General features: G+C 41.4%; 1 long non-coding RNA gene across 2 annotated transcripts in view; it reads right to left on the bottom strand.

Moving 5' to 3' along the window:
• LOC123575251 (uncharacterized) overlaps positions 1–12336 on the bottom strand; it is a 263315-nt gene extending 250979 nt beyond the window's left edge. For both annotated transcript variants that reach the window (XR_010577035.2, XR_012416590.1), the window contains exon 1: positions 12286–12336. This is a non-coding gene — a long non-coding RNA (uncharacterized lncRNA). The remainder of the gene's footprint in view (positions 1–12285) is intronic.
• Between the last annotated feature and the right edge of the window lie 509 nt (positions 12337–12845).

Here is a 12845-nt window from a genome sequence, read left to right as displayed (position 1 = left end):
AACCCAAATCTAGTCCCTTTGAATTTTTTTTTTCTTTTTGGTCTTTGTTTTCCTCTCCAAAAATGCATAGGATTTCAACCTGCCATCCCACCCCTACCCACACCCCTTACAGTCCTGGGTATCACAGAGCCAGAACCATTTGGAGGAGACCCCTCTGGGGCAAAGAAAGAAAAGATGCACAGTTTGTCACCATCCTTCTTTCAGAGTAGTTTGGCTCATGTTTATTTTACATATTGGCTTTCACTCAGGTTTCATTTGAAAGAGCTTGGAGACAAGAAAAGAAAAACTTTTTAAATAAATTGATAAACTATCCCAAGGATTAGCAGTAGCTTAAAAAAAAATTCTTCCAGAGTGGGAAATTCTCTTAGGCATGAAATATGGGGGAAATACTAAAACTGGTAACAGATTCATATTCAGAAAATCGCCCAGGACCTTCCAAGAGACAGTAAAAGTGGTTTGCCTGAGCATTCCTAATTTGTCTTGTCTCTCAGGTCTCCTAGTCTAAGAGCCTGTTGGTGGATAAGGATGTGCTGACTGCATTAGTTAGGATTAAGTGCAGCTGCATATGACAGGGAATCTAACCCAAAAGTGGTCTAAACAAGATGGAAGCAGTGGCTCCACAGAGTCATTCGGATTCCACGTGCCTTCCAGCTGTCCCTAGGGTCTGGCCTCCATCATCAATACCCACAAAATTGGCTAGAGCTTTAGGACCAAATCTGGCCTTCCAGACAGCAAAGGAGACAAAGAGAGGATACACACCCACAGTCCTTTAATGAAGTTTCTAGAAATGCCCATATCCATTAACTCCTCCCCAATTACGCTGTATTACATTACTCTTGTGACTGTGGCTCTCTGATCTAGTCTGGCCTCAGCAGAGCATCTCTGCTTCAGGCTGCAGATCTGGCCAGGCTTGGCACCATGCTGCAGTTTGGATTTAGGTCTGCTTTATGTGTCTTCACTCTGTTGCCTAGGCTAATAGAATCAACGCTTCTGGAAACATGTTTTTTCTATGGAAGAGTTCAAATGCTCCCAGAAAGGCAAACAAAAATGTGCAATGCCTCTTAGGGTATAAGGTTTGAATTGGCACAAAGTCCCTTCTACCCCCATGACACTGGCAAAAGAAAGTCACATGGTCAAGTTCAATATCAATCACATGGAAAGTATACTCTTCCTATGAAAGTTGAGGGAGAGGAATATTTTTTGAATCATAATACATTACACCATCGGTACCAGGGTTCCCCAAGACTTGTACATATGGTGATTCACTAAAAGGACTCACAGGACTCAGAAATCATTATGTTTCAGTTACGGTTTATTACAGTGAAAGGATACAAAGCAAATTCAACAAAGAGAAAAATACATGGGGTGAAGTCCAGAGGAAACCAAAGGTAAACTTCCAAGAGTCTCTCCCAGTGGAGTCACATAGGAAGCACTTATTTCTCCCAGCAACGAGTTGTGAGAACCTATTCTGTTCAGATTTGTTTAAGAGGGAAGCTTGTCTGAGTCCAGGACTTTTTTTTTTTTTTTTTTTTTTTTTGAGACCGAGTCTCGCGCTGTTGCCCGGGCTGGAGTGCAGTGGTCGGATCTCAGCTCACTGCAAGCTCCGCCTACCGGGTTTACGCCATTCTCCTGCCTCAGCCTCCCGAGTAACTGGGATTACAGGCGCCCGCCAACTCACCCGGCTAGTTTTTTGTATTTTTTAGTAGAGACGGGGTTTTTACCGTGTTCGCCAGGATGGTCTCGATCTCCTGACCTCGTGATCCACCCGTCTCGGCCTCCCAAAGTGCTGGGATTACAGGCTTGAGCCACCGCGCCCGGCCGAGTCCAGGACTTTTATCAGGTGTCAGTCACACAGGCATGTAGTTTCTGTATGACTGACCACAGTCTCTGGAGCCCCAGATCCCAAGAAGGAAAGCAGGTATCCATCATAAATCATATTGTTGGCACAAACTACCCAGATAAATGGGTATAATGTGATTCACGCAAAGCACTCATCAGTTAAAATATTCTAAGGACTCAATTCTGAGGGATCAGCCAAGGGCCAGTCATGAAACAGGTCCTTCTTAGAAAACTGCAAGATTTGCAACTTGAGGCAGCTAACGCTCTCCTGCACACTACCCCATACCCTTTCCTCTGATAGAGGCCAAAATGCCATCACATTGACCATACCTAGGTGCAGGGAGTCCGGGCAAGGTAATTTTTGTTCCAGGTGAATACATATCAAGCTAAGAATCAGTTCTACTCTTAAGGAAAAAGTTAAGAGATTATGGGGTGCCACACTGAGCACTTGAGATGAACTGGAAAACAGAGTAAGAGACAGATCAGAGTTAGGGAACTATTACTACCTGACCACTGATGAAAATATTTTACCTCAACCAAGATGCCATCAATTACAAGACATATTATGTAAATAGTGCTAGAAAAGGAGGGAATACTGCTGCCAATTAAACAATGTCAATGCTTTCATTTCACATACATAAAAAGTATGAAACTCATCAATAAAGCTCGATGAATTTCCACACCCAGGTAAACAGCCTGGATTAAGAACAAGAACATTGTCAGAACCCTAGAAGACCTGTATGCCTGCTGTCAATACTACCTCCCTCCAAAAGTAACCATTATCCTGGCTTCCAACACCACAAAAACTTTTTTCCTATTTTTGAATTTTATATAAATAGAACTGTAAATTATGTATTCTTTTCAGTCTGGCTTTGTTTGTTGAACATTACACTGATGATCCTCACCCATTATTACATGCTATTAGAACATATTGATTCTCACTGCTGTATAATATTCCATTATATGAATATACACAATATAATGATCCATCACATTATTGATAGGCATTTGGCTTATATTTTGAAGGTTTTACAAATAATGCTGCTATCAACATTCTTATACTTTTATTTGGATGAGTATTTATACACATTTCCACTGGGTACAAACCTAGAAGGAGAACTGCTGGATCAGAGTAGATATTCAGATGTTGCCAAAATATTTTTCAATACTTTTCCAAAGTAATTGCTCAATTAACATTCCCATCAGCAATATTCAAGAGTTTCAGTTCCAATAGCTAAACCAGCTTACAACTTGATATGTTTGGATTTTAGCCTTCTCATGGGTATGCAGTGTTATCAAGTGTGGTTTTAATTTGCATTTTTCTGATGACTAATGAAGCACTTTTTATGTTTATTGACCATTTTATATCCTTGTTTGTCCATGCCTCTGCTCATTATTTTATTAGGATGTTTCTCTTATCAGTTTGTAGGAGTTTTTATTGCACGGACTATAACCCTTTGTTAGATATAAATGTTGTAAATATTTTCTCCCCCCTTGTGACTGACTTTGCCACTCTTTCAATGGAATGTTTCGATGAAGAAATGCTCTTTTTACATGGTTCAATTTATTCTTTTCTTTATAATTAAAGCATTTGTGGTTCTGCTTAATAAATATGTGCCCAACCAAAGCTCAAGAAGATAGTCTCCAATGTTATGTTTCCGTAGCTTCATTATTTTACCTTTCACTTTTAGATCTACAATCCATCTGCAGTTGATTTGGGGTATGGTGTCAGAGAGATGCTTTTCTCCCCCGTGTGGACATCCAACAGACCCAGAGCATTCACTGCAAGATCATCCCGTCCCCACCGCACTGAAGTATCATCTGTGTCACAATCATTACTTACAATTTTTTTATATTTTTGAAAGATTCTTTAGATTTCAATAAAATGTATTACATATTGTTTTACATATATTAAAAGGCAAGTAAAAGCAAAATAGGCCAAAATATTTTTAGTATTTTTAATCATTCAGTCTGACTCTTCAAGTTTTCAACTATTCAACTCAGAGTCATTGCTGTTTCTCCACAAAGCATGGTCCTCTGTGCCACCAAGAATGTTGGACATGCAGCAAAAGCATGTCCCACCGTTATCCCAGGATTTTCTTCAAAGACTTGATACTCATTCTGCACATTTTCATGTCAATGTGCAGAAAATGAAAACTTTACCCTAGCTTACAGTGATTTTAAGATACAGTCTGACCTCAAACTTGTTAAAATGTGAAAGTACGTGTGGCTTAAAATCAAAGAAATATGGTTCTTGTCTTAGGTCAGGTTACTAGAAGCCTGAGAGAGATTCAAGTGAATGTGGTTTATTTTAAAAAATGATTTTTAGGGGAAGAAACATAACTTCTAAGAGAGGGAAAGAAGATTAGGGAAGACGTAGTAGTTAAGCAAGAATGGGATCTTGGGAAAAGTCTAGCTCTAGTCTGCTCCATGCAGAAGGCAGAGTGGGTTGCAATCTCCTCATCTAGATTCCTCTTTATTGACCAGAGCAAGTCTTCAAAAAAAAAAAAAAAAGCAATTAGCTATGATCTTTAAGCATCAACACTGAAAACAGCTGAAGGATGGGTACATTGGTAAAAGGAATATGAGCTGGACAATAGTAATTACTATAGTCATAATACCTAAAATGTATTGAGCATTTACCATATGCCAGCCATGCTTTTTTGGCAAATGAGAAAGTTGAAGTTTGGAGAGGTTAATTAACTTACCCAAGGTCAATGGCAGAGTTTGAACACAGGCCACCTGACTTCAGGACGCTTGCTCTAAATTAATGTATTACTTCCAAATAAATTCAATCAGGGAATTAAATGCATTATTTAAGTGAAAGAAGGGAGAAACCCCTTGTGTACTTGAAGCTGGCCAAGTAAGCAAAAGAGGGAGATTATATTCATTTTTAAAACGTTAATTCTTCCAAACTCACAATTTTGTTTTACCTTCAATTCTGTTTTGTTTTTAGATTTCTAGGCAGATTCTCATCTCACATTTGGAGCCAAAGATAAAACTGTTAGTACTACATAATACACCTTTAATGTTGGGCATTTATCAGCTGGGCACGGTGGCTCAAGCCTGTAATCCCAGCATTTTAGGAGGCCGAGACGGGCAGATCACGAGGTCAGGAGATCGAGACCATCCTGACTAACAAGGTGAAACCCCATCTCTACTAAAAAATACAAAAAACTAGCCAGGCGAGGTGGCGGGCGCCTGTAGTCCCAGTTACTCGGGAGGCTGAGGCAGGAGAATGGCATAAACCCGGGAGGCGGAGCTTGCAGTGAGCTGAGATCCAGCCACTGCACTCCAGCCTGGGTGACAGAGCAAGACTCAGTCTCAAAAAAAAAAAAAAAATGTTGGGATTTATCATCATCTTTGGTTTAGCCCTCTTGGACAGTTATGAGTCCCTCATCATTAATGTCTAATGTGTAGAAGTAGCAGTTAAGTCTTTGTCTTGGGATCACAGAGGATCTTTGTAATGCACATGACTGATTTTCTTACAGTAGCAATGATTACTTTGGTTCATAAAGTCTTGGTTTTTATTCTTTCTTTCCTGTGACATTCAAAATTGTTTTCTTCCATTTCTTCAACATCTTTAAATAGTATTTCATAGGCACAGACAGCAGAAGGCTAAGATTCCTCTTTATGTCTATTTGACTTGCCCTCAAAAGCAGCATAGAAGTTGGGTCTCTGCAAAACTAGTTGGTCTCATATTGAAATTCTCATCTAATTTTTTTGTCTTAACCATCACTGATTCATCTTCATTATTTCCCATACTTCTCCACCCTCCATACCCACATTCCAAAAGAAGTGCTATTAAAAAGAAAAAAAGTAATTTAAAGTGGCAAGCCCCATATAAACCAAGCCAACACAGAAGCCTGCATCCCAAAATACAAATCAGTGATTAAGGAGGTTTGCACTGAAATTCCCAAAATCAATTTCTACAGACCCCAAGCTTCTCTTACAATAACAATGCAAGCCCAGGGTCATCAGCATCACCTAGGGACTGTGCTGAATCCCAAGTAGCTCTTCTGGCTGCACCCGGCAGAGATCTAGGCCCTCATAACTTCATGCTTCATAACTGAGCCAAATGATAGGCAACCCAAACCCCCAATGGCTCCTCGATGGCACATAAAGAAAAATGATGCTAAAAATGGTAGGAATGAACATCAGCAGTTGGCTGGGAGTAGAGTTTCACAGAAGCCAAGACACTCTAAGGGTAAATCTGATCTCCATTGTGAAAATTGTGTTTAATCTTCAATTTGCAAGAAAGACACCTAGAGAAATGTTAAGCGCTCACATTTCTTCTTTAACCCTTGCTGTTCAGCACCTTTCACCAGGGTGAGGGCAGAAGGAATTGTTACTCTACAGAACAGCCCAAGGTAAAATTCAGAGGGAATAAAGTTGATTTTTATTGTCTACTTATGCATTTATTATTTATCTTGAGACAGGGTCTCACTCTGTTGCCCAGGCTGGAGTGCAACGGTGCAATCTTGGCCCACTACAACCTCCACCTCCAGACTCAAGGAGTCCTCCCACCTCAGCCTCTCGAGTACCTGGGACTACAGGTGTACACTACCATGCCCGGCTAAGTTTTGAATTTTTCTGTAGAGACAAGGTTTCACCATGTTGCCCAGGCTGGTCTTGAACTCCTGGGTTCAAGCAAGCCCCCCTGCTGTGGTCTCCCAAAGTGCCTGGATTACAGGCAAGAGCCAGCATGCCCGGCCTCCAATGTCTTTTTAAGCCATTCTTTTAGCCAGTGTCCCTACTTCTCCAGGGACACCAGATGCTATAGACATCATTTTCTCCTTTCTTTAGTGTAACAATTTAAAGTGATTTGAGCACAAATTAATGCCTTAATACAAAGAAATGGGATCTCCAGTTATAGACTTTTAGGCAACAATGAGTAGTTTTAGAGAGTAGAGAGGCCTTCTGGCTGATCATACTACGTAAGCAACACCAATGACAAGAAACATTCTGCTGATCTGGAAAGTACTGGAGATGAAGACATTTTAAAAGTCTGTAATTCTTATCTTCTATTCATAGTTCTGTGTTTTTCCAGCTGCCACTGTTACGTTTCTTAATCCTGCTGGGAAGAGGATAGCTGAGGGCTGGATTTCCTCATTGATAAATATAGACACATTAGAAGAGAATTTTCTTCCCTCGTGTGAGGAAATGAACAATGTCGAATTTGTTTCATGGAGATTTAAGTGAATCTTAATGCCTTTATTCTGTAAACTAATAAACAAATCCCAATTCTGGAATAAATGATTCCAATATTTGTAGAGCACCAAGCAAAGTGCTTTCCAAATTTTCTCGTTTACCTGCCCACAACTCAGTGAAATAGGATAGCCTGTGTATTCTTATTCTCACTTTAGAGAGTAATTGACAGGCCCATGTCTACACAAGAGCTGATGGATGGGTCAGAATGTTGCCCAGTATTCTGGCTTCAAATCCTATGGTCCTTCCACCATATCTCTCTGATTTGTGGAGAAGCATAAGGACTCAGTATTTGTGCTTTATTATGATACTGCAATCTGTGACAACAGTTACCTCTTGTTTTTACGAGCTTGGCATTAAAGATTGGCTTTGTCAACAAGTTTATCCAAACTAATTTCATGTGTCTTATCCTTCCTCTTTTTTTTTTTCTCTTTTGCCAAAGTTGGCTCATTTGATCCCTCTTCTTCCTTAAGATAAAACACACAGATGAATCAATTCCTCCACCTGGGAAAGGGGTGGAGTGAGACACTGAAAAGACAAAATAGAGTAAAAGGAAAATAAGACAAAATCTTTTTGTTACCTACATTCGAAAGGAGATTTTTTTTAATAATGCTACTTTGCATAGCTTCTTTAAAATCTCAGTAAATAATAGTAAAAGATTATCTCAGACAAAGGGCCTTCTTGAAAAATTCAAGAGCTGACATGTGAGTAGGAGTCAAATCCAAGGAAAAATATGGTTGTTATGGGAAGTGAGTTTGATCAACCATCCTTTCTTTCCTGGAAATTCTGACTTAGCTAATGAGTAGCATAGAAAGCAAGTTTTTTTTTTTGTTTGTTTGTTTTTTTGAGATGGAGTCTTGCTCTGTCGCCCAGGCTGGAGTGCAGTGGAGCGATCTTGGCTCACTGCAAGCTCCACCTCCCGGGTTCACACGATTCTCCTGCCTCAGCCTCCCGAGTAGCTGGGACTACAGGCCCCCGCCACCACACTTAGCTAATTTTTTTGTATTTTTAGTAGAGACAGGGTTTCACCATGTCAGCCAGGATGGTCTCAATCTCATGACCTCATGATCCACCCGCCTGGGCCTCCCAAAGTGCTGGGATTACAGACGTGAGCCACCGCGCCTGGCCCAGCAAGTGTATTCTAAGCTTCATCGCTAGAATGGGAGCTCAGTATAAATCGGTGAACAACAAGATCAAACCCCTTCCTCAGAGACAGACAATAAACTATAAAATAATGAAAAATTCAATTTTATAGTGCTAAGTGCCATGGGGAAAAAAAGCAGAGGAGCATATGAGGACTTAGGAAGGCTAGCATTTATGGCCAAAATTTTGAATATGCTGATGGTGTTGGTCTCAGAAAGTGATGCTTAAGCAAAGACTTGAAGATGAGGTTACTCCGGGCAAGCCAGTGCAAAAGCCCCATGGCAGAAGTATGTTTGCATGTTTGAAGAATAGCAAGGAGGCCAGTGTGGCTGTAGCAGAGAGAGGAAAGGGAGGCATAACAGGAGATACGGTTGAAGAGGGAAATGATAGTTGCTTTTGTCAGGCCTCAGAAACCATTGCAAGAATTTGGGCGTTCACTCTGAGAGCTTCTGAGGAGAGGAGAGCCACCACTGACTTCGATCACTCCGGCAGCTACGCTGAATATACCAGGGAAAAGGAAGAAATTGGGAGCCCAGTTTGGAAACTACTTCAGCTAATGAATTCTTAACATTTTCTTTCATAGTCTTAATATTGCTGATAATACTATTTTTATTACTCCCTTTGCAAATGCCTCATAGATGGTCTAACATCTGCTTTAGGATGTGGATATACTTGGAATCTGTTGTTCTCAGCTTTCAAGCTTCAGACAAAACCTCAAGACTGCAAGAGTCCCATCTTAACACCCTATCACACTCACCTAGACACGGCTTCTTCTCCTGTCCTGGTTACCTTAAGGGACATCACTTTTATGCGTGCCAGCCACAGGAGTAAGTGGGACATTTCAGTATCAGTCACCAAGCTGATAGCATCTCATTTGTTGCCTACCAGGTACCAAGATCTATGCTAAGAATACAACAACAAAATCCTTAATCTTAAAAAGTTCATAGGCTAAGGGAAGAAAACAGATCTGTTAATAATTATAATGGGGGAAAAGTGATGGCTATGACAAGAGTCATGTGAACCAAGTGCTATGGGAACAAAGAAGGGGTACTTAATTCTGCCTTGTGACAGAAGAGGACCATTCAGAGGAAGCAGCATTTGAGTCTACCTTGAAAGTTGAGTAGGGCTGAAGATGGAAGAAATATACTCTGAAAAAAGGAAACAGTTTGCCCTCAAGCATAAATGCTAGGAATTATGCAGCAGGTTCAAGGACCAGAGAGGGGCCTAGTATGGCTGACTTCTCATCAAAAATGGAATCGTTTATGATGAGGGGCAGGAAAACATATGATGGGGGATGAGACTGGAAAGTGTGCTGGGTCTAGGTCACTGGGGACTTCAACGTCGTGCCAAAGAAAAGTCAGCAGCAATATTTAGGCCAGGGAGTGATAAAAATCTTATTTCAGATGTTAGAAAATTATTTGAAATGTGGAAAATAAATAGGAAAAGAAAAATAACCAGTGAATGGCATCTTTCGAGATAAGAGATAACAGGAGCCTGACTAGGGCAGTGACACAAGAAATAGAAAGGAGGGGGAAAAGCCAAGGGACATTTTGCAGGTAGAATACAAAAGGACTGGAGTATGATTATGTAAATTATAGAGAAAAGAAAATGTACTACACAAAGAAATTATAGGACAGTAATACCATTAATCAGCTAATACCCACAGGGGGAGTAATGGACTAGGGAGAGAGGGCAAGATCCATGATCATAGTTTTCTGCATATGAAGATTATTTTCTTCACTTAAATGATTACCATGCCAATGCTTCTGTACCACAAACACATCATGCTGCCAGAGCTTACATGTAAAGAATCAGATGAGTAAACAAGCAGAAAGAAAAGGTAAAATTGGGAAGATACTGTTAAAAGAAAAACATTAGACAAATTCAATTTAACAGGGTCTGAACAAAGAACGATTCATGAATTGCACAACATTCAGGGCCAGAAGAGGGTCAGAGGCTCCACCCAGCAACACAAGCAGACAGCTTTTATAGGCCGAATATGGAAGTGAAGTAGAGAAATCACCTGATTGGCTATATGCAAGCGTTTGCCTTATTTGGGCATAGTATCAGGAGGCGTTCGCCTTGTTGGGGCATGGTCTGATCAGTTGGTTGCTTGTGATTGAATAAAGCTCAGTTATTTGTTACAAAACATACTCCTGAATTAGATTTCAGTTTGTTTAGGTAGGAACTCAAAGTACAAGACAGCCTCAGGCCTACGGTCTCCTGCTTATTTAACAGTGCAGACCAGTGAGAGGCCACATCCACAGAAATTGGTTACTCAACTGCCACTGGAAATATCCCAGGCAAGCGAGGGAAGAGTCCAGAGTTGATAAGGCCAGACTGAATATGTAGAATTGTTGATCTGGGATCCTGGAACAACGGCCCTGTGTTCTCCGCCCTGTTGTATGCTCCCCACTGAGGACGGAGAGACCTGGTGAGTGGGCGTTCATGGCAACTGAAAGTAAGAAACCTGAGGATGGTGCCTGCCCTCGCCCAGGGCCAACCCAGCTCCTGCCAAAGCCACTTTCTGCCAGACTTGCTTTTTACACAGATATTTTGTCACGAAGTGAAAGCATTATTTTTTCTTTAAAATATTTTAAAACACACCAGCACATGCAGAAAATACAAAACTGTGTTAAGTACAAGGCAGTTTCCCTTGACAATGGGTACTAGAAAATACACAATAAAGTATTCAGGCTGTGGAATTCCCTTACCGCCCTCTTTTCCCAGTCTCATCTTTGAAGGGAGACATGAAGGAGGCAGAGAGAGGAAGAAGCACTTTGGGGAGAGAAAGATGTGGGTGCACTAAAAGGGAGATGGGAAGGGAAATCAGAGAAGGGAGGCACAGAGAGGGAGAGGAGAGAGGGGACAGTGCTAAGTACAACCACCTGAGCCAATTAAAACGCCACAGAGCAAACTCTGCATGAACAGGGAAAGAAGGAATACATTCTCCTAAGATGGCAGCAAGAATTGTAGACCACCCTCAGAAGGTACAATTACGTGTTCCTGTTTCATAAATGTGTGCCTGGAGTGAGCAACAGAGGTGGGGCCTGCACCTCCATTTGAATGGTGCCAAACTAGACAAAACAGGTGCTAATTTGTTTTCTGATTTTAACCATTTCAAGCCAGTATTTCCATTACACACCTGCCTCTCTTTTCTCAATTAGTTTAAAAGCATCAGCTGGCTCATCTACCTCCTCCTGTTTCACCAAGCCCTGCTCTCAGGCTTCTGGCTAACTCCCGAGTCCCAGATCTGGGGACAGTCCATTCCGTTTGATTATCTGTGCTGTGGGAGAACAGTCAGACTCATAAGGATCCCCTCATCACAAAATCCTTGTTTGTTCTCTGTCTTTCCATGACCACAAATAGCTCAAGTCTCGAGTTCTGTGTTTTAGAATGGAATGACTCTCAAATACAGCAAAGCCTATATGACCATCTCACTGAAGTTCCAGAAGGTAGAGATGCTGGGGTTCTTAGAGGTCTAGAGGCAGCTCCAAGGAAGCAGTGCGTTACACTGGGGAATGGGTTGTTTCCTAGTGGCCAGAATGCCTGGGGAGGTCCTTGTTATACCAAATATAAGCCAGTCACTCCCTTCAGCTCTCTTGGCCTGATTGCCTCCACTGTAATATAATGATGTTAAGGCTTTGTAAACTAAAAAAGCTATTCCAGGGGTTTCTAATTTGTGTTTCAGAAAAGCCTGGATTTCCTCAGGAGAGCCTCAGCAGGCTGGGGAGGAAGCCTGCTGAGGCTCTCAGACAAGCTGCCTGACCGCCTACCCCCAGTTCAACCAGGGAAGTTGGCTATTAGAGCTTGATGTACAATTTAATTCAGAGAAAAAGAATTCAGTAACCTTAAAAAATGGAAAAGCATAATACTTTACAAACTATTTCTTTTCTTCCACTTTTCCCCATAGTACATTCCCAGTTAAGCCTAACCCCTCTTTCACTCCTATTTTTTAAAAAAGAGGGATGATAACTGCATTAGTCCATTTTCACACTGCTATAAAGAACTTCCCTGAGACTGGGTAATTTATAAAGGAAAGAGATTTAATTGCCTCACAATTCCACATGGCTGGGGAGGCCACAGGAAACTTACAATCATGGCAGAAGAGGGAACAGGCACCTTCTTCACAAGGAACCAGGAGAGAGCGTGAAGGTGGAAGAGTTCCTCATAAAACCATCAGATCTCGTGAGAACTCACTCACTATCAAGAGAACAGCGTGAGGGAAACTGCCCCCATGATCCAATCCAATCACCTCCCTCCCTCGACAGGTGGGGATTACAAATCAAGATGAGATTTGGGTGGCAACACAGAGCCAAATCACATCAATAACCCTTCACTAAATCCAGCCTCAATTCCCCACCTGCCATTCATTTCCCTTCTTTTTGTGTGACCTGCAGGGAGGATATAGGACAATGTTCCCCACCCAATACGAAAGGCCCTTCAGGAACTGTGGAATGTTCCTTCTATCCCCCTTTGGCTGTACCTCCTCGAGGCAACATCATATAGGTCCTGGCCTTTCATGTCTCCTGAGACGTGCTATTTTCTTTTACTTTTTTTTTTTTTTTAAACAGAGTCTCACTCTGTCACCCAGGCTGGAGTGTAGTGACATGATCTCAGCTCACTGCAACCTCTGCCTCCTGCATTCAAGCAAT

Source organism: Macaca fascicularis, chromosome 8 (genome assembly GCF_037993035.2).
Source record: "Macaca fascicularis isolate 582-1 chromosome 8, T2T-MFA8v1.1".
NCBI classification, from domain to species: Eukaryota; Metazoa; Chordata; class Mammalia; order Primates; family Cercopithecidae; genus Macaca; species Macaca fascicularis.
This window is presented reverse-complemented; position numbering and strand designations above follow the sequence as displayed.